The 20,990-nt window shown below is 51.8% G+C and overlaps 1 long non-coding RNA gene across 1 annotated transcript; it reads right to left on the bottom strand.

Annotated features, from left to right (window-relative positions):
- Window positions 1-4,639: 4,639 nt before the first annotated feature.
- On the bottom strand, window positions 4,640-6,714 carry LOC146859593 (uncharacterized). The gene is made up of 3 exons (XR_014979038.1): window positions 6,587-6,714; window positions 5,566-5,629; window positions 4,640-5,470 (listed from the first exon to the last, which is right to left on the bottom strand). It is a non-coding gene; the product is annotated as an uncharacterized LOC146859593 (long non-coding RNA).
- Between the last annotated feature and the right edge of the window lie 14,276 nt (window positions 6,715-20,990).

Below are 20,990 nucleotides of genomic sequence, written 5' to 3'. Positions count from 1 at the left end.
TACCATTCAAACACCAAGTTGATATCTGTGAATGTGCTCCCTTTTTTGTATGTTCTTTTTTTTATAAAAGGCAATAAAACAAATTTGGCAACCTCTAAGAGATTGTGGTGTGCTTATCTGAAATTATGCTTAGGGATGATGTTCCAAATTCTGGAGGAGACAAAGGACAGGCTTTTACCATGGCGGATTTTAATAATGGTACATCCTATTTTAAAGAGGGATCTCTGGGCTACAGGGAGCCAATGCAGTTTCTTTAACAGGGCGTTTAGTATGGCAGTGTCTTGTTGCGGGGATTCTGCTCATGCACAGAACTATGCGCAGGAAACCAGGACCTCCGTGAATTGTGGTGTACCAAACAAACTCACCTCAGTACCCAGAACCCCTATCCGACTAGCATCAGTGTCTCATTCGCTCTCTGTATCATCTCGAAGCTACCAATGATTAGACAACCCAGAACAAGCGACTTAGAGTACTCTCAGGAATGGTGGGAATCAAGAACACCTTTTCGTTATTGTCTCGTATCAGTCCACAACGTGAGTAATCAGAGACACGGGAAAGTTTAAAATGTTTATTTTTAACTATGTGCTCTAAGGTGCAGTACTTTGGCTAATACAAGCAGACAAATGATTAGAACTAAAACCATCAGCATTGTTACAATTCCATAAAAAACAAAGGGAGAAATAATATTACAATGATAGTAGAAAAAGGTCCTAATACCTTGGGTACCACCCTCCCCTGGCAAGTAAGCTAGTTTTATATAATAATAGAAGGTCTCTACATTTGAATGGAGAACCCCATACCTCAAAGATCAGCTTAGGTGAATCACATCACAAGATCAGCTCTGCTCTCTGTGTCTGGAAAGGTTTTCTCCAAGTATCTGAAATCATGCATGCAAATGCAATATTAAAGGCACCCGAGTTTCAGATATTTGCAGCTGTGTGCGTGTTGTGTCTAGAGCGTGTGCCGATCAACCTGAATTCAACAGCATACATTGTTATTTGACCTTGACAGCTTCTGCACACAGTGTTCAGACTAAGGTCGCGGTGCACGTCTAGAGATGTGAAAAACAGACCATTCTCATGTGAAGAAAAAGCAAGCAAGCAGTTTTACTTGTAATAACAACTATCTGTAGTGTCGTGTGCAAAAGCAGCAAAGTGGCAAGATGGCGCTAACATCTAAAACGCTTATGCTAACATAGTAATGTATGCAGACAAAACCCTGTCTCCACTACAGTCTAGGTTGACGACAAACCAGTCTGGCTGCTTGGTTTTAAACAAGCTGCAGTTTTTGACTCAATCCCTTAGGAAAACCTAGGCAAAGAGCATTAGCTTAATCTATTTGTGACATGACAAGTGCATGTACTATCTTGATGATGTCCTCTACAGAAAAGAATGAACTGATTTTTAAAACATTTCCGAAGCTTAAAAAAGCAGGAAGAGGTCACTGCTCCAATCTGCGGCTTCATTGAGAGATCCTCGTCAACAAGTATGCAAGGCTCTTGACTGCTTTTTAGGTCTCGCCTGAGCCAGCGCATGCGCTGCTCGGGAGACATTTAGTATACGGGTTTTCAAGGTGCTGCCACAGCCAGCCTAGCGCTTGCGTTCATGCGAGCGTGCATGTGCGCAGCCGCCATCTGCCTTCCTTCCAGCGCGATCACTGCTGCGCGCTCACCACTCACGTGATTACCACAGAGCGCGTCTGATCACTTTCACAGCCGCGTGGCTGTTACTTTCACAGCCGCGTGGCTGTTACTTTTACGGCCGCGCGGCCAATGCTTGTTGTCTCCTTAGGATCTCTGCACCAACGGATACCAAAAGGCAACGCTTTGTATGCTCTCAGCTTAACGGAAGGACGCCACAAAAGCAATGGCCCGCAGCCTTACTAAGAGTTAGTAAAATGTAACGCATCAGGAATGTCGCAGCGCCCTAATGTATCAAAGAAAGATCACCCACCAGTGGTAAAGAAGTGCTGTGGCTTTGAACTTTGGTCCCTTTCATAATCAATACTACACCTTTTCAATAAAAGACCTTTGGTCCAATTATTCTAACTCACAGACCGCTCAGTTTGTTAGCGAGAAGTGCAGCTTTAACGATCAACCGCAACACGTCACCGCAGTTGGAATGGTCTGGAGTGGTCATTTTTAGGTCAATTGTCACCCGATTAATAGAACAATTATGCCTTGTCATGCTTTTGTTCTCCTAATCCCAAATTTCATGAAATTTTGACAAATTTATTGATCAGCGTAAATCAATAGAAAAATTTGTGAGACTCATGAAAATTCAATAAACAATGAAGAAACACTCAAAAAACACAATTAAAAAGTCCACATACAGCAGCCTCTTCTCATGCAGAAATTACACGAGTAGTGCCAGAGCACAGCTAAAGGATTTTGATGGCATAGGATGTGTTCTAGTGGCTGACTAAGTTGCAGGGGTGGCTCCTCTATGGTGAGAGGCTATGCGCCTCTCACCATGTGTTCCTTTCTCCTTCCAGCTGTTCATGCTTATCATACCCACACCCTTATTAATCAAGCTGTTTCGCAACTTGCCGATCAATGCCACTATCGGTTCCTATTTCCTCTCCTTATTTTAGTATGTTCTTCCAGCACTCCCACTGTCCTCATTTCTTCCGCGTGCAGCTGTGCTTCTTTCCTCATTTGTTTGGAGTTTTCAGGGTGCCTCTTGAGTATCACCACTGTCCCATGTTGCTGGTGACACCCCTTCACCCTCCTTTCCATGTTTATTCTGCAAGTATCTCTCGGTTTTACATTCTCCTCTAATATTCTTTGAATTGTATTGCTTCTTGTGACAATTCCTCAATGAGCACAGACTTTCCATTCATAGGTAAGCCATGCTCTAGAGAAATGGAGGAGACTATGCTAATAAACTCTCTTTTGACCATTATTTTTGGGGCAATAATCTGTTACAGCATATTCACATTGCCCTAGTGAATTTTAATTGACATGTGTGCTGTGTCCTGGACGCTGTAGATGGCACTTGACTGATCAATATTTTTTCCATCCAATAACGATTGGGTTTGGTATGGGCTAATTTGCGGATGTCCTCATATCTTACTTAAAAGTTACATTTGCCATTTGGATTCTTATTGCGTGCATGCATTTTCGATATGTATGTGCACAGAAGAACATGGAGATAATGGAACCAGAATTTCACATTTGTGGGTGTAAAAGTGGATTTGCAAATCAAAGCAGCTTGCTCTACCAACTATTATCTTGGCACTAGAGCAAAGTATCCTATTGCGTTCTCTGCATAAAGCTGTACCGGCATCAATTCCTGTTGTGACTGCAAGCACAAGACACCTATGTAGGAAGCGCCTCCCTGCGGTGTCTACAGTGTGCGAGTACTGTGGGGTGTGGGACATAGATTGGGGTGCCACCTGCTGAAGGGGGTAGGGGACTGTATCTAGAGACTGGGGACCATCACTGTAGGTTCCCTCTTGCCACCTCCCACCTACCGTAGCGCATCTCCCCTGGTGGTATTTTACTGAACACCCAGGAAATGAAGTCTTTCACGAGTTTTTGTTTAGAGTTGTGAGTACAGCTAAGATTTTTAGGCAATAAATTAGGAGAATAGCAGTGTAAAAGTAACTGTTTGGCCCCGTCTTCAAAATGGATCCCCAATCCTCTTCCAACCTCTCCAGATTCACTTGATGGGCTGATATTAAAACATCAACGAGATTTGGTTTTTGATTTCAGTCCAACTCCAAGCACCAGAGGTAACACTAGCCACCGCAGCCTGGGGGTCCCAGGGGCCTGAGCTCCAGGCCACCCCCCCCCCCTCCACCGCAGCCCGGGGGTCCCAGGGGCCTGAGCTCAAGGCCACCCCCCCACCGCAGCCCAGGGTCCCAGGGGCCTGAGCTCCAGGCCACCCCCCCCCACCCCAGCCCGGAGGTCCCGGGGGCCTGAGCTCCAGGCCACCCCCACCGCAGCCCGGGGGTCCCAGGGTCCTGAGCTCCAGGCCACCCCCCCCCACCGCAGCCCGGAGGTCCCAGGGGCCTGAGCTCAAGGCCACCCCCCAGCCTGGGACCAAAGTGGTAGGTGCTGGGCAGGGAGGGGCCTCCAGGTACTTTGCAGGGGGTCCTCTCAAGTGTCGTTGCTACGCCACTGTAGTTGATGTTTTACGCCTTTGTATCATGCTTTACTACCACGTGTATGGCCCCGCAGTGTGTTCGAAAGCATTAAGGCACTAGAGTACTCGATTCGAGACAAAGTGGGCCGTGTTTCATTTTGTTTAGAAATGCGTCATATTGGATAATGGCCGAGGAGCATTGCATGGAAGGATACCTCTGGCAAAGGACATTGCCAGCTGAAGAGGGTATTTTACTCCGGCCCTCACTGCGCACATACGGCTTCCCTCGGGTGCCGTTGGAGGAGACTTCAGGGAGCTACCATCAACAATTTAAACACAGTGCTAAACAAAAAGTTATACTATATCATTTATTAAACTAGTCACAAAAAAACGAAACCTTAAACCATCAGCCATATTAAAAATTATAAACAGGGGGTTAACAACCCAGCAGCCATAGTACAGAAACATGCAAGTGATGAAAAGGGGGAAAAAACCCTAAGCAACTCAATTTGGACAATTTTTTTGCTATGAAACAAGCATTTGCTTCTTGAAAATACAAATGGAAAAAAAATACATGTTCTACATTTTTTAACCACTTTATTTATGATTTTATGTCAATATACAGTAACAGTGTGCACCAAATGTCATCCTTAAACTTACATCACACACTATGCTTTCGATAATACAAAGAACAGCTGGCAGGGGCAAGCTTAACATAGAAATCAGGGCGAGTTGTCTGCCATGGAGGTGGCGCCGGAGATGGAATCCATAACATGAACACCAGCTTTGCAAAGCAGTTCCGGCACTTGACCAGGGCCTGTTGCCAATTGTCTATCACATTACAAATAAGTTGTAAATGGAAGCCAGGTAGCCTCGAATGTATCCACTCGAGCCTCTCGAGTGCGTCAATGGACCACACCTTGCCCCACGATACAGACGGGGCGGTGTGGTGGACTATTTCCAAAATTGTACAAGAGCCTACGGACCGCCACCAGTAGGTGAGCAATGAGTTTACCCCTTGGAGTTGTTAGCGGGTATACATTGGTCACCCTGGGGTCACCTAGTAATAGTGTTGAAGGTTGTGATGGGAGAGTAATCCCTTCTATTGCCCTGATGTTACTGATGATGGTGGACCAATAGGCTGAACGTGGGTGTAGAACCACCACATGTGATATAAGGTGGCCCCCTCACCCCAATTTTTCCAACAAGTCTTGGGGCTGCTGAACATCACGTAAAGCCACTGTCGCAGCCGTGGATCCTTAGGGTCGTATGTTGCTCGTTATGGTCCACCTCTCGATACCACCACGGTCGGATTTAGTATACAGACTCCATGGAGTGATCAAGCGGGGGAAGGGAAGGATGGGGACAGCGGGGAGGGAGACCTGCAAGACAAATAACAATCAGGCAATGCACGGTAATTACACACAACCTGGAATCTACTATAAGTCTACGGATGCTTAGCACCCTGTCTATATACCTGTAAAGACAAATGCCTTCGTTTTCTAGTCGGCATATAGTGGTTATCATGTCGCTGTACATATCTAAGGATATGAAAACAACAGGTTAACAACACGAATGCACTGATTCACCCGTACCTCTCTTCAAGCTCTCTTGTAACCTACCCGAAGATATGCTGCACGGGGCCTTACAGGGGTGCAGAGCTGACTTGAGTAATATCATGTCCCCCTGTAGCAAAACAATCCAAAGAGGGCCCCAGGCATGGGCTACAAAGAGGGCCCCAGGCATAGGCTACAAAGAGGGCCCCAGGCATCGGCTACAAAGAGGGCCCCAGGCATCGGCTACAAAGAGGGCCCCAGGCATAGGCTACAAAGAGGGCCCCAGGCATGGGCTACAAAGAGGGCCCCAGGCATAGGCTACAAAGAGGGCCCCAGGCATGGGCTACAAAGAGGGCCCCAGGCATGGGCTACAAAGAGGGCCCCAGGCATGGGCTACAAAGAGGGCCCCAGGCATGGGCTACAAAGAGGGCCCCAGGCATGGGCTACAAAGAGGGCCCCAGGCATCGGCTACAAAGAGGGCCCCAGGCATGGGCTACAAAGAGGGCCCCAGGCATGGGCTACAAAGAGGGCCCCAGGCATGGGCTACAAAGAGGGCCCCAGGCATGGGCTACAAAGAGGGCCCCAGGCATCGGCTACAAAGAGGGCCCCAGGCATCGGCTACAAAGAGGGCCCCAGGCATGGGCTACAAAGAGGGCCCCAGGCATCGGCTACAAAGAGGGCCCCAGGCATAGGCTACAAAGAGGGCCCCAGGCATCGGCTACAAAGAGGACCCCAGGCATCGGCTACAAAGAGGGCCCCAGGCATGGGCTACAAAGAGGGCCCCAGGCATGGGCATGTGAACATATAGTGCCTGAAATGCGATGCTCCTTCAATGCAGGACAGATCCACAGTTGTGAAGCTTTTATACTCTAAAATAATGAACTCAAATGTTCTGATACGTCTCAGAATATTGATAACGAACAGCGTAAAGAGATCAAGTACCAACGCTCCGTATCTTCCTTATGTGCTGAAGACTCTCCAGGGAGATAAGAAGTAGAGCAATTCTCAAGGGAAGAGTAACCGGCACCCGCTGCTCCCTCTGCGGAGAATAAGTAACGCCCTTCCGGAAGCGTGATGACGTCATCGACGTGATCATCGCATGGAATCATGGGATTTGTAGTTCCAGTCACGGACGTATGCCTCGTCAGTGTCTTCCCCGATGGAATCTGACAGCCACTTTGGGGTGAGGTACCACCTCGTGAGGAGCGTATGGGCATTCTCTGTCTGTGGGTGTGCAGATGGAGGATGTGACGGCTCTTTTCCAAACTGTATTCCATGTGTCTGATGGTATTTCCCTGCCTAGGCCAACCTCCCAGCCACTGGTGTACCCATATTGATGGTTGGGCCAATGTCTGATATTACGGATTGCGGTCTCCAGTGGAGTTTTACCCTTGTGTCTCCTTGCCCCTCACCAACCCTAAGACGCCCAGTGAAGAAGTTCACTGATTCTGTAATCGTCAGTTCGTGCAAAGTTCCACCTCTCCTGCACTTCCTCACACGTCAGTAGCTCCCTACATATTACACCTTTTAAAGTTTAAGGCACATCACTTTTAGTTTCTGCTACGTGCAACTTTAAACAAGTTGCTAAATCAAGGGCTTTTTTAAACAATGTGATGTATGGACAGGGATTGCTTTATCTCCTTTTTAAACACTCTAAGACAAACACAAAAGAATTCAGAATTAGTACATCTAATATATAGGTTTAGCAATGGTTCCACAAACCCTTCCGATGCAAAATGTTTTCGTAGCATGTAATTGAGCAAATCTTACTGCTACGCGCTCTACTAGAAAGCAGCAACACAGCACAGAATGGATTGGACTCAGTCTACATTTTGGATTGGTGCCAGGTTTCTGAAATGTAGTCTCTCATGATTGTCAGCCCACGATTGTTTACACAGGGATCATTGGTACTTCATGTAAACAGTGGGTCATTTGTACAGAAATAAGTGCCAGGGACCTCGACAGGACGCCACAGCAGCTGGCACCCCCAATGCCCCTGCCAGCGCCGCCAATACAACTACTACCCATCCCACCCCTACAAGCGTGACGAGGCAGATGATTCCAGGCCCTCAAAGCAATAGAAATGGTGTGGGCGTAAGGTATCAGTCATTTTAAAGTATATGTAATGAATAAATAACTGTGGTGGTGCTCATCTCTTAATTGGACAAACAGAGCCATCATGTGGCAGACTGCCATATGTGCCATGGTTGACAATTAAGTGCCAGTGCCGAGCACCAGAAATCACCTGCTCAAATTAAGCATTGCATATTTCATTTTAGAATGAATTCGCTAGTTTTCTGGGTCATAGCAAGATGAAGGGCATCAGTGTCATGTTATATTGTGTAGTGAACATTTACCAGTTTGGATATGTTACTAGCAACTCTTGTCTCCCATTCTTTTGCGTACAGTGCCAAGTCTGGACCACACTCTCCAGCCCCATGCACAACCCCAAATCTCAGCATTAACTGATGTCTCTTCAACCAATAGCATCCTTCCATACATGCACTACTGAAGTTTTACTACTCACGTGACACAGGCGTTGTAACACTGCTAATGAACATCTGTACAAAGGAGACAAAATACGTTACTAAAAGACATGAAGGTGCAACATGCAAGGAGTCACCAATGCCTTTGGGGCAAAGAAACACCACTGTGGATTGACTGAAAAAGTCACTAACACCCTGTAGTCAATAAAACTAAAGCCATGAACCAGAGCCCACCCCAAAGCTGTGTGAGAAGACTAAGTAGTTGTCTAGGGTACTACCATTAGGGAGGGGGCAGCTGACTATTGCCTAGGGAGGGGGCAGCTGACTATTGCCTAGGGAGGGGGCAGCTGACTATTGCCTAGGGAGGGGCAGCTGACTATTGCCTCCCCTTCCGGTCGCCTCTGTCTTTAAAAAACATGGCTCACAGTTAAAAAACGAACAACAAAAAAACGACTATGTTGCGACCAGCATTATGTGCGCCATAGCGCTTTTATTTTAACTTTTAGCGGGGGCGAAGGAGAGGGATTGAAGCAACATGTATTCAGTATGAGTCCATGTTGGAAAGAAGAAAACAAAAAAGAGTACCTGCACTGCAGGAGCCTACAGTGGAAGGACATTGTACACCATGAGCAGTGCTTGGTCCTGGCTCCATCGCAGGACGAAGACTTGAATCCCAGGAGAAACACGGAGGCAAGGAGGAGTGGCTGATCAATTGTAAGCAAGGAAACAAAAGTGACGTAGGAGCCACGTGGGAGCCAGCCAATAGTAAGTAAAGTGAGATGCAAGCCACAGGGGAGCCAGCCAATGGTAAGTAAAGGTCAGTAATGGGGAGGCTCTAAGACCCTTAAAGATTATTATTTTTAAACGAAAGGGATTTTGCAAGCACAGCACAAGCGTTGTGCAGGCGAAACCTAAAAATAGCCTCTTTAGGAAGGGCGTTAGCTCAGGAGAAGTGTAAAGAACTCCAAGCATAAATTGCACACCTTTGCGTAGTAACTAAACACCGATCCAGAATTTTTCATCATAGCCCATCAGCCCCAGAGGTAGAACACCTGCACATCGAACAGATGTTTTAACCACAAAGTAAAAAGCTATAAAAGCAAGCAAATAAAAATACCATCATTCCAGTTGCTTCTGAATAGCACCTAAACATCTCATCAGTGCCAGACATTTGTGAATGATGATAACCTGAGGAGAAGATGGAGCCCACCTAAACCAAGCTATGTTAACTTCCATTCCATTTACAGATGGGTCCTTTACAGACAAGCTATTTCATAATTAGTATATATAGATATAAATATATAGATATAGATATATATAGATAAATGGAAACTATGTATGTAGGTGTCAGGCGCAAGGTTATATTATTATGCATGGCCTGCAAAGAGAATCCATCCTACACACCTGGATTAGCCCAGCTGCTGCTATGGTGGCCACCTATCCACAGGTCCTCTTTAATGGCTGCTCCAGCTTCTCATTAAGATGGGAGCGAATGGTTGAAAGAGTTTTTTTCCCACTGGCAAGATGTTCATTTATCATACTTGACCCTCGATTAAGTGATAAGTCGACCACATATTTCATAGTCCCAGCAACATACTCTAGAATGCCCTGTACCAGACTCAGGGCCCCAGCTGATTATGTACCCAACCTTTGTCATGCCTCATCTGTATTCATATTTCATTCCTGCATTGTCACCCAAATGCTCCTAATCAGTTACTTAATCGGTTAATCATAACTTTTAAAGTAGTCTAATTTAATATCCCTGTAGCAGTGAATGGTACTTCATTAAGAACATAGGTTGGTCGATAAATCACTTCTTTATTCCCATGGCAGAAACGCCATATAGAGCTGTTAGGATGGTTTAGTGACTTAAATGTTCACAACTACTCATGTGGTGATCAGCACATCACTAGCTTAAATCTTAGAATGCCAGACTCAGCCTTCCATTCTTTGGAAGTCGGTAAATAAGTACCATTACACTGAATAGTAGTAAAACCCATGATTTACAGTGCCTATGAATGGCAGAAGTTAAGAGATATATAACAAGCATTGGCATAGCCAATAGGTCTCACCTTTGGGACCTTATAAGTATTTAGTTACCCAGCACAATATCTGTGAGACCGGCCTCACGGCGTTGCCCTCCCAATCATCCAGCCAACCTGCAACCACCCTCAAGACACAACATCTCCGACTCCGGCCGCCCCAGCCACCCAGATCCGAGGGCCGGCCAGAGCCCTGACAGACTCGACACCCTACCACGCATGTCCGACCGAGGGAGCGGGAACCCTCGAGCCAGACCCAAAGGCGCCAGCCCAGTCACACCTCGGGTCGCCTTCCCCGGGAAGACTCGATCGGCCACCAGGCCCTTGGGGAGCAGGCGCCTCCCCTGCTGAGCGTCTGGGGGCCCTCCCAGACCCACCTGAAAAGACCAAAGAAGTGAGCGGCAGGAAATCCCGCCGAGCCCCCTCCGTCACCCCAGTCCCCCCTCTGCGAGGACCCCGGACTTCAAAGAGTAAGCGGAGTATAACAAGGGGTGCCGGAGAAACGAAGGCAGAGAAGACCTGGAACCATCCGAGCCTGCTGACGCTGTCGCGGCTCCTGAACGCTGAAGTCACCTGGGCCTGCTGAGTGACTCGCGGCCTCTTGCTACTGAACCATCTGAGCCCTGCTGACGAGGTCGCGGCTCCCGAGCACGGAACCACCTGGGCCTGCTGAGTGACTCGTGGCCTCTTGCTATTGAACCATCTGAGCCCTGCTGACGAGGTCGCGGCTCCCGAGCACTGAACCACATGGGCCTGCTGAGTGACTCGCGGCCCCCCAGCTATTGAACCATCTGAGCCTTGCTGACGGAATCGCGGCTCCCGAACTCCGACCACCTGTGCCTGCTGAGAGACTCGCGGCGCTCCCCTTGAGGACGACTCGGTAAGAGATCGCCCAGAGAATCGACACCCTCCAGCTCGAGGATTGTGAGCTATCCGCAGGGTATTTCGCAGAGACACTATCTTGAAAGACTGTCCCGCTACACCCATTCCCCACGACCGATTTGTGGTACTTTGTGCCACTGCTGTACTACTTGCATCTTGGATCATAAAGATCCCTTGAAAATCATTGATAAAAGAACCTATCGTCCTACAAAGAATACGTGTGGTGTCACTCTGTTCGTAGTGTATATCAGGGTGAGCGCGCCTAGGTCGGCCTACGTGGGAGAGGTGGGTCAAAGGGATGGGCAAGACGGGCATCGAACCCCCCTCCGGCGAACGCCTTTCCAACATTTGGTGGCAGACGACGGGATCCGAGCCGACACCGAAAGAGAGCGTGCAGTAAACGACTGACACACTACCAAACAGAGATGGAAGGAGAAACCTCCCTGGGTGCCGCAGGTACCGAAATAAGCTCTAATATCACAAAAAGGACACTGTTCCTGAAAAGTAGGGTGGATCAATTGGACTATTACACACATAGAGAATTAAAACAGTTTTGCAAAGACCTTGGCATCGCTACCACCGGATTAAGCACAAAGGAAGACTTCCAGAAAGTATTGAAAACCTGGGTCGAGACGGGGGCGCCCCCGACCCAAACGGAAGGAGACTCTGCCCATGAACCACAAAGCATCCCGGCGAGAAACAACGGGCCAGAGGGGAACCTGTCCCCCGAAGAGCTAGCGGACCGAGAGAGAAGCCGCAACCACGAACTTGAACTGGCAAAACTAAAAATCGAGGGAGAAATAAAACTAGCAGAGAAAAAGTTGGCCGTCGAGCAGTTACGGCTACAAGGGGAACTCGAAGAGAAGAGACGCCAAAGAGAGCACGACGAAAAGAAGCTCCAGCTAGAACATGAACGCAGCCTGAAGGAGATCGAGTGACGGGCTAAAAACGAAAAGTCACAGCCACCCGGGAATCCACCGCCTGCTCCCACCGGGGAAACCAAAGTCCACATCCCCAAGGATGTGGTAAAAGAGTATTACAAGAACGACGATATCCAGCAGTGGTTTAAGGCCTACGAAGTCGCCATGACCTCTCACCGAGTCCCGCAGAAGGATTGGGGGGCTGGCCTATGGGGCCGGTTCTTAAGCGAAGGAAGAGACACCCTGCTAGATCTGCCCTCCACGGTCATGAACTCCTACAGCCACATGAAAGAAGCCCTCGTGGGCCGGTATGGACTCACCCCCGAAATGTACCGACAACGGTTCCGAGATTGTAAAAAGATACCGGGCACCACGTGGGTAGAATACGTGAACTTTTACAGCCGAGCCTTGGACGGGTGGATCAAGGGCAGCAAGGTCTCCACCTTCGAAGAACTGTTTGATCTGATTGCCTGGGAACATTTAGCGGCCAATTGCTTTGTAGAACTGCGCCAGCATCTCCTGGACAGCAAACTCACCGACCCTAGGAAGCTGGCCGCTGAGGCTGATCGTTGGGTGAATACCCGAGCCACCCGAGGCCCCGTGGGGGACTACGGCCGCCACAGTCAAGGCCCCCCCCGCCAGAGGGGCGGAGGGAACCACGGCCGACCAAGAGACTTCCCCGGGGGGTCCTCAACCAGCCCCCCCAGCAGCCCACCAGCGGCGGGTTCAGCCCCGTCTCCAGCAAGCACCGGAGTCGCAGGACGGCTAGGTCCACGAGCTAGGATCACCTGCTTCCGCTGCCAACGGCCCGGACACTACGCCAATGACCCCCAGTGTCCCCAGTATCAGCGAACCACAACGACCAACCCCCCGGCCCGGCAGATGGCCTCCGTGGCTCTGGGGGAAGAGATGGAGGACTCCGAAGAATGGGAACCGGCGGCCATGGCCCTGGTCTCCCTTGGTGATCGAGAAATGGTCCCCGGGACACCCTTGCCCGCCAACACAAAGAAATACCGACAGCAGGTGACCATCAACGGCCACCGAGTCGAGGGCCTCCGCGACACCGGGGCGAGTGTCACCGCGGTCCACCGCAGCCTAATTTCAGTAGACCAGATCCTAACCGGTGCCCTCTGTCCGGTCGTATCCTCCGACAATTCTGAGAGCCTCTGCCAGATGGCGCTGGTGCCCTTCGAGTGGGGAGGGGTCTCCGGAGAACTGAGGGTAGCGGTCCGGACATCACAGCCCGTAGACTGCCTCCTGGGCAACGACCTGGAGAGTTCCCCGTGGGGGCAAGTAGAACGAAGAGCCCATCTGGAGATGATGGGCCTACCAGAATGGGTCTGCGCCACCACGCGCCCCATGACCGCGCGATTGCCTCTCTCCGAGGGCAGTGAGGCCCTCCTACCGAACACTATCCCCGAGAGCCGGGACCCTCTACCAGAAGCGGACAACCCTCCTTCGGAGGGAGACGAAGACACTAACCCGGGAGAAGGGCCAGAACCTTCCGCCCCGGAGGCCCTGACTGAGCTCGGAGAACTGCCCGAGATGGGCCAGTGGCGCTGTGAGGGGGGGGGAAGAATTCTGCCAGGAACAGGCCACTTGCCCCTCCCTCGTGGGACTCAGACAACAAGCCGAAGCCCAGGCCGCCGGTGACCGAACCGGAACCCATTGGATCTATTGGGACAATGGCCTCCTATACAGCGAGCAAAAGTCTGCCGAGCTAGGCGCAGCCCGGGTACTGGTGGTACCCCTGCGTTTCCGGAGCTTCCTCCTGGGCCTGGCCCACGATGTACCCTTGGCAGGATACTTAGGCCAAGACAAGACATATCAGCGGTTGGTTACCCACTTCTATTGGCCCAAGATGCGAGCGAATGTAGAAGTACACTGCAAATCCTGCCTCACGTGCCAGGGCAGTGGGAAGAGTGGCGGAAGACGCAAAGCCCCCTTACAACCGTTCCCCGTTGTGAGTACCCCGTTCGAGCGGGTCGGCATCGACATCGTGGGACCCCTGGATCCGAAGACCGCCCAGGGCCACAGATTCATCCTTGTCCTGGTGGACCATGCCACCCGCTACCCCGAGGCCATCCCCCTCCGCACTGTGACGGCTCCCGTGGTGGGCCGAGCTCTCATGGGGATCTTTTCCCGTGTCGGATTTCCCCGCGAGGTTGTGAGTGATTGCGGCACTAACTTTATATCCCGCTACATGAAGTCCCTGTGGCAGCAGTGCGGAGTCACGTATAAGTTCACGACCCCCTACCACCCCCAGGGCAACGGCCTAGTGAAACGCTTCAACCGTACCCTAAAGGGAATGATCCTGGGCCTCGAAGAGCCCCTGCGCCGGAAATGGGACGTCCTCCTCCCTTGCCTCCTGTTCGCATACCGAGAAGTTCCCCAAAAGTCTCTGGGGTTCAGCCCCTTCGAACTGCTATACGGACATCCCGTCCGAGGGCCCCTGAGCCTGGTCAAAGAGGGCTGGGAGACAAGCCCCCGGGGGACACCCCCTGATGTGTTCCGCTACATCCTGGCGCTCCGCAACCAGACGAGGAAGTTCAGAGAACTCGCAGAGGCTAACCTCGAGGCCAGCCAAGAAGAAATGAAGCGCTGGTATGACCAGAACGCAACCCTGGTCGAGTTCCAGCCGGGCCAGCAGGTTTGGGTCATGGCCCCGGTGAAGCCCTGCGCCCTACAAGACAAATGGACTGGTCCCTTCAAGGTGATCGAGCGGAAGAGCCAGGTCACGTACCTGGTCGATGTACAGTCCCCCCGGAACCCCCTCCGGGTCCTCCACGTGAACCGTCTCAAGCCCCACTTTGTGAGAACGGAATTAAGTTTGCTACTGGCCACCGATGATGGGGCGGAAGAAGACACCGAACCCCTGCCTGACCCCCTGTGCGCTAAAGACCTGGATGGCTCCGTGGAGGGAGTAAGACTTTCAACCACCCTCACTCCCCAACAGTCCGACGACTGCCGCCAGCTGCTCAGACAATTCGCAGACCTCTTCTCCCTCATTCCAAGGGTCACCGACTGGTGTGTCCACGAAGTGGACACCGGCGACAGCCCGCCTGTGAGACACCGAGCCTACCGGGTGCCTGACCGGGTCCGCACCTGCATCAAGACCGAGGTACAGAAGATGCTCACCCTTGGAGTAATCGAACCCTCTGACAGCCCCTGGGCCAGCCCGGTGGTCCTGGTCCCAAAGGCGGCTTCCCCGGGGGTCGCCCCCGAACTAAGATTCTGTGTGGACTACCGGGGGCTCAATGCGGTCACCCGAGCAGACGCTCACCCTATCCCCCGCGCCGACGAGCTCATCGACCGCCTGGGGGCCGCCCGGTTCCTCAGCACTTTCGACCTGACCTGCGGATACTGGCAGATTGCTCTCACGGAGGGAGCGAAAGAACGCTCTGCCTTCTCCACACCAGATGGCCACTACCGCTTCAGGGTCATGCCGTTCGGGATGAAGAACGCCCCGGCCACGTTCCAGCGGTTGGTGAACAAGGTCCTGGCCGGACTCGAGGAGTTCAGCGCAGCATACCTTGACGACATCGCCGTATTCAGCTCTCAATGGCACGAGCATCTCCAGCACCTCCGACAAGTACTCATGGCCCTGCGCCAAGCCGGCCTAACAGTGAAAGCCAGCAAATGCCAGCTCGGGCAAGGCTCCGTGGTCTACCTGGGGCATCAGGTGAGCAGCGGCCAGGTCGCCCCCCCTCCAACCGAAGATCGACGCCATCAAGTCCTGGGAGCCCCCCACCACGCAGACGGAGGTCCGGGCCTTCCTGGGCCTTACAGGGTACTACCGGAGGTTCATTAAAAACTATGGTAGTATCGCGGGGCCCCTCACGGAGTTGACCTCCAAAAAGCTTCCGAAGAAGGTGCAGTGGACCCCCCCGTGCCAGCAGGCGTTCGACGCCTTGAAAACCGCCATGTGCACCGCCCCCGTCTACTCCCAAGAGTTTGTGGTCCAGACCGACACATCCGAACACGGCATCGGGGCCGTCCTCTCGCAGTTCGACGACAAGGGCATCGATCAGCCCATAGCCTTCATCAGCCGAAGGCTGCTGCCGCGAGAGCAGCGTTGGAGTACTATAGAACGAGAGACCTTTGCCGTAGTCTGGGCCCTCAAGAAACTACGGCCCTACTTGTTCGGAACCCATTTCCGAGTACAGACGGACCACCGGCCCTTGCGGTGGCTAATGCAGATGAGGGGGGAGAACCCCAAGCTACTACGATGGTCCATCTCTCTCCAAGGGATGGATTTCACTGTCGAACATCGCCCCGGGGCGGATCATGCCAACGCCGACGGCCTGTCCCGGTTCTTCCGCTTCGGCGAGGAGAATCCCCCAGTGGATGGGTAGTTCTCCACGCCTTTCAGCTGGAGGGGACGCGTGTGAGACCGGCCTCACGGCGTTGCCCTCCCAATCATCCAGCCAACCTGCAACCACCCTCAAGACACGACATCTCCGACTCCGGCCGCCCCAGCCACCCAGATCCGAGGGCCGGCCAGAGCCCTGACAGACTCGACACCCTACCACGCATGTCCGACCGAGGGAGCGGGAACCCTCGTGCCAGACCCAAAGGCGCCAGCCCAGTCACACCTCGGGTCGCCTTCCCCGGGAAGACTCGATCGGCCACCAGGCCCCTGGGGAGCAGGCGCCTCCCCTGCCGAGCGTCTGGGGGCCCTCCCAGACCCACCTGAAAAGACCAAAGAAGTGAGCGGCAGGAAATCCCGCCGAGCCCCCTCCGTCACCCCAGTCCCCCCTCTGCGAGGACCCCGGACTTCAAAGAGCAAGCGGAGTATAACAAGGGGTGCCGGAGAAACGAAGGCAGAGAAGACCTGGAACCATCCGAGCCTGCTGACGCTGTCGCGGCTCCTGAACGCTGAAGTCACCTGGGCCTGCTGAGTGACTCGCGGCCTCTTGCTACTGAACCATCTGAGCCCTGCTGACGAGGTCGCGGCTCCCGAGCACGGAACCACCTGGGCCTGCTGAGTGACTCGCGGCCTCTTGCTATTGAACCATCTGAGCCCTGCTGACGAGGTCGCGGCTCCCGAGCACTGAACCACCTGGGCCTGCTGAGTGACTCGCGGCCCCCCAGCTATTGAACCATCTGAGCCTTGCTGACGGAATCGCGGCTCCCGAACTCCGACCACCTGTGCCTGCTGAGAGACTCGCGGCGCTCCCCTTGAGGACGACTCGGTAAGAGATCGCCCAGAGAAACGACACCCTCCAGCTCGAGGATTGTGAGCTATCCGCAGGGTATTTCGCAGAGACACTATCTTGAAAGACTGTCCCGCTACCCCCATTCCCCACGACCGATTTGTGGTACTTTGTGCCACTGCTGTACTACTTGCATCTTGGATCATAAAGATCCCTTGAAAATCATCGATAAAAGAACCTATCGTCCTACAAAGAATACGTGTGGTGTCACTCTGTTCGTAGTGTATATCAGGGTGTGCGCGCCTAGGTCGGCCTACGTGGGAGAGGTGGGTCAAAGGGGTGGGCAAGACGGGCATCGAACCCCCCTCCGGCGAACGCCTTTCCAACAATATCCTTGGTGCAACAACATTAACTGTTGCACGGCTAAACACTTATAAGGTCCCAAAGGCGAGACCTATTGGCTATGCCAATGCTTGTTTGGGAATGGGAGGGGGACCCCACTCCAGAGGCCAAAAGGAAGAACTCCAACATTGCAGTTTGTTTTTGACCATCACCATCTCAGTTTTGTCCGAGTTCAGTTTCAGTTGACGGCCGTTCATCCAGTCACGGATAAAGATCACAGTGTTCTTGAAGAATTCTGCAGATTCTGGAGTGTCCTTGAGATTGAACCATAGCTGCATGTCATCAACTCAGTTGTATGTTTTTACTTTTTTCCTTTGAAGAGAATATACCAAAGGGCGGGTGTAAAAATGGAATAAGAGGGAGATAAAGAAGATCCCATAGGTACTCCACAAATCAAATTGACCTTGGAGGAGCATAAGGGGGAGAGGCGAGCCAATTGGGATCGGTCCGAGGGGAAATACTTCATCCAATCTAAAGCACAACCCTGCAGGTCAGCAGCCTTGACACAGTTGAGAAGGATGTCAGAACAGTGCATTGAGTGAACCAACAGGGCAGTGCATTGAGTGAACCAACAGGGCAGTGCATCGAGTGAACCAACAGGGCAGTGCATCGAGTGAACCATCAGGGCAGAGCATCGAGTGAACCAACAGGGCATTGCATCGAGTGAACCATCAGGGCATTGCATCGAGTGAAACTACAGGGCTGTGCATCAAGTGAATGTACAGGGCAGTGCATCAAGTGTACCTATGGGACAGTGCATCGAGTTAACCAACAGAGCAATGCATGGAGTGAACCATCAGGGCAGAGCATCGAGTGAACCAACAGGGCAGTGCATCCAGTGAACCATCAGGGCATTGCTTCGAGTGAAACTACAGGGCTGTGCATCAAGTGAACGTACAGGGCAGTGCATCAAGTGTACCTATGGGGCAGTGCATCGAGTGAACCAACAGGGCAGTGCATCGAGTGAACCATCAGGGCAGAGCATCGAGTGAACCAACAGGGCATTGCATCCAGTGAACCATCAGGGCATTACATTGAGTGAAACTACAGGGCTGTGCATCAAGGGAACGTACAGGGCAGTGCATCAAGTGTACCTATGGGGCAGTGCATCGAGTTAACCAACAGAGCAATGCACGGAGTGAACCAACAGGACAGAGCATCGAGTGAACCAACAGGGCAGTGCATCCAATGAACCATCAGGGCATTGCTTCGAGTGAAACTACAGGGCTGTGCATCAAGTGAACGTACAGGGCAGTGCATCAAGTGTACCTATGGGACAGTGCATCGAGTGAACCAACAGGGCAGTGCATCGAGTGAACCATCAGGGCAGAGCATCGAGTGAACCAACAGGGCAGTGCATCCAGTGAACCATCAGGGCATTGCATCGAGCGAAACTACAGGGCTGTGCATCAAGTGAACGTACAGGGCAGTGCATCAAGTGCACCTATGGGGCAGTGCATCGAGTTAACCAACAGAGCAATGCATGGAGTGAACCAACAGGACCGAGCATCGAGTGAACCAACAGGGCAGTGCATCCAGTGAACCATCAGGGCAGAGTATCGAGTGAACCAACAGGGCAGTGCATTGAGTAGACCAACAGGGCAGAGCATCCAGTGAACCATCAGGGCAGAGCATCGAGTGAACCAACAGGGCAGTGCTACGAGTAGACCAATAGGGCAGTGCATCCAGTGAATCATCAGGGCATTGCATCCAGTGAAACTACAGGGCTGTGCATCAAGTGAACGTACAGGGCATTGCATCAAGTGTACCTATGGGGCAGTGCATCGAGTTAACCAACAGAGCAATGCATGGAGGAAACCAACAGGGCAGAGCATCGAGTGAACCAACAGGGCAGTGCATCGAGTGAACCAACAGGGCAGTGCATCCAGTGAACCATCAGGGCATTGCATCGAGTGAAACTACAGGGCTGTGCATCAAGTGAACGTACAGGGCATTGCATCAAATGTACATATGGGGCAGTGCATCGAGTTTACCAACAGAGCAATGCATGGAGTGAACCAACAGGGCAGTGCATCAAGTGAACCAACAGGGCAGTGCATCCAGTGAACCATCAGGGCATTGCATCGAGTGAAACTACAGGGCTGTGCATAAAGTGACCGTACAGGGCAGTGCATCAAGTGTACCTATGGGGCAGTGCATCGAGTTAACCAACAGAGCAATGCATGGAGTGAACCAACAGGGCAGAGCATCGACTGAACCAACAGAGCAGTGCATCGAGTGAACCAACAGGGCAGTGCATCCAGTGAACCATCAGGGCATTGCATCGAGTGAAACTACAGGGCTGTGCATCAAGGGAACATACAGGGCAGTGCATCAAGTGTACCTATGGGGCAGTGCATCGAGTTAACCAACAGAGCAATGCATGGAGTGAACCAACAGGGCAGTGCATCAAGTGAACCAACAGGGCAGTGCATCCAGTGAACCATCAGGGCATTGCTTCGAGCGAAACTACAGGGCTGTGCATCAAGTGAACGTACAGGGCAGTGCATAAAGTGTACCTATGGGGCAGTGCATCGAGTTAACCAACAGAGCAATGCATGGAGTGAACCAACAGGACAGAGCATCGAGTGAACCAACAGGGCAGTGCATCCAGTGAACCATCAGGGCAGAGTATCGAGTGAACCAACAGGGCAGTGCATTGAGTAGACCAACAGGGCAGAGCATCCAGTGAACCATCAGGGCAGAGCATCGAGTGAACCAACAGGGCAGTGCTACGAGTAGACCAATAGGGCAGTGCATCCAGTGAATCATCAGGGCATTGCATTCAGTGAAACTACAGGGCGGTGCATCAAGTGAACGTACAGGGCATTGCATCAAGTGTACCTATGGGGCAGTGCATCGAGTTAACCAAAAGAGCAATGCATGGAGTGAACCAACAGGGCAGAGCATCGAGTGAACCAACAGGGCAGTGCATCAAGTGAACCAACAGGGCAGTGCATCCAGTGAACCATCAGGGCAGTGCATCGAGTGAAACTACAGGGCTGTGCATCAAGTGAACGTACAGGGCATTGCATCAAGTGTACATATGGGGCAGTGCATCGAGTTTACCAACAGAGCAATGCATGGAGTGAACCAACAGGGCAGTGCATCAAGTGAACCAACAGGGCAGTGCATCCAGTGAACCATCAGGGCATTGCATCAAGTGAAACTACAGGGCTGTGCATAAAGTGAACGTACAGGGCAGTGCATCAAGTGTACCTATGGGGCAGTGCATCGAGTTAACCAACAGAGCAATGCATGGAGTGAACCAACAGGGCAGAGCATCGACTGAACCAACAGGGCAGTGCATCGAGTGAACCAACAGGGCAGTGCATCCAGTGAACCATCAGGGCATTGCATCGAGTGAAACTACAGGGCTGTGCATCAAGGGAACGTACAGGGCAGTGCATCAAGTGTACCTATGGGGCAGTGCATCGAGTTAACCAACAGAGCAATGC

The sequence above is a fragment of the Triturus cristatus genome, chromosome 3_1 (genome assembly GCF_964204655.1).
Source record: "Triturus cristatus chromosome 3_1, aTriCri1.1, whole genome shotgun sequence".
Classification (NCBI taxonomy): domain Eukaryota; kingdom Metazoa; phylum Chordata; class Amphibia; order Caudata; family Salamandridae; genus Triturus; species Triturus cristatus.
Note: the sequence above shows the minus strand (reverse complement) of the source record. Positions and strands in the feature narration are given on the sequence as shown.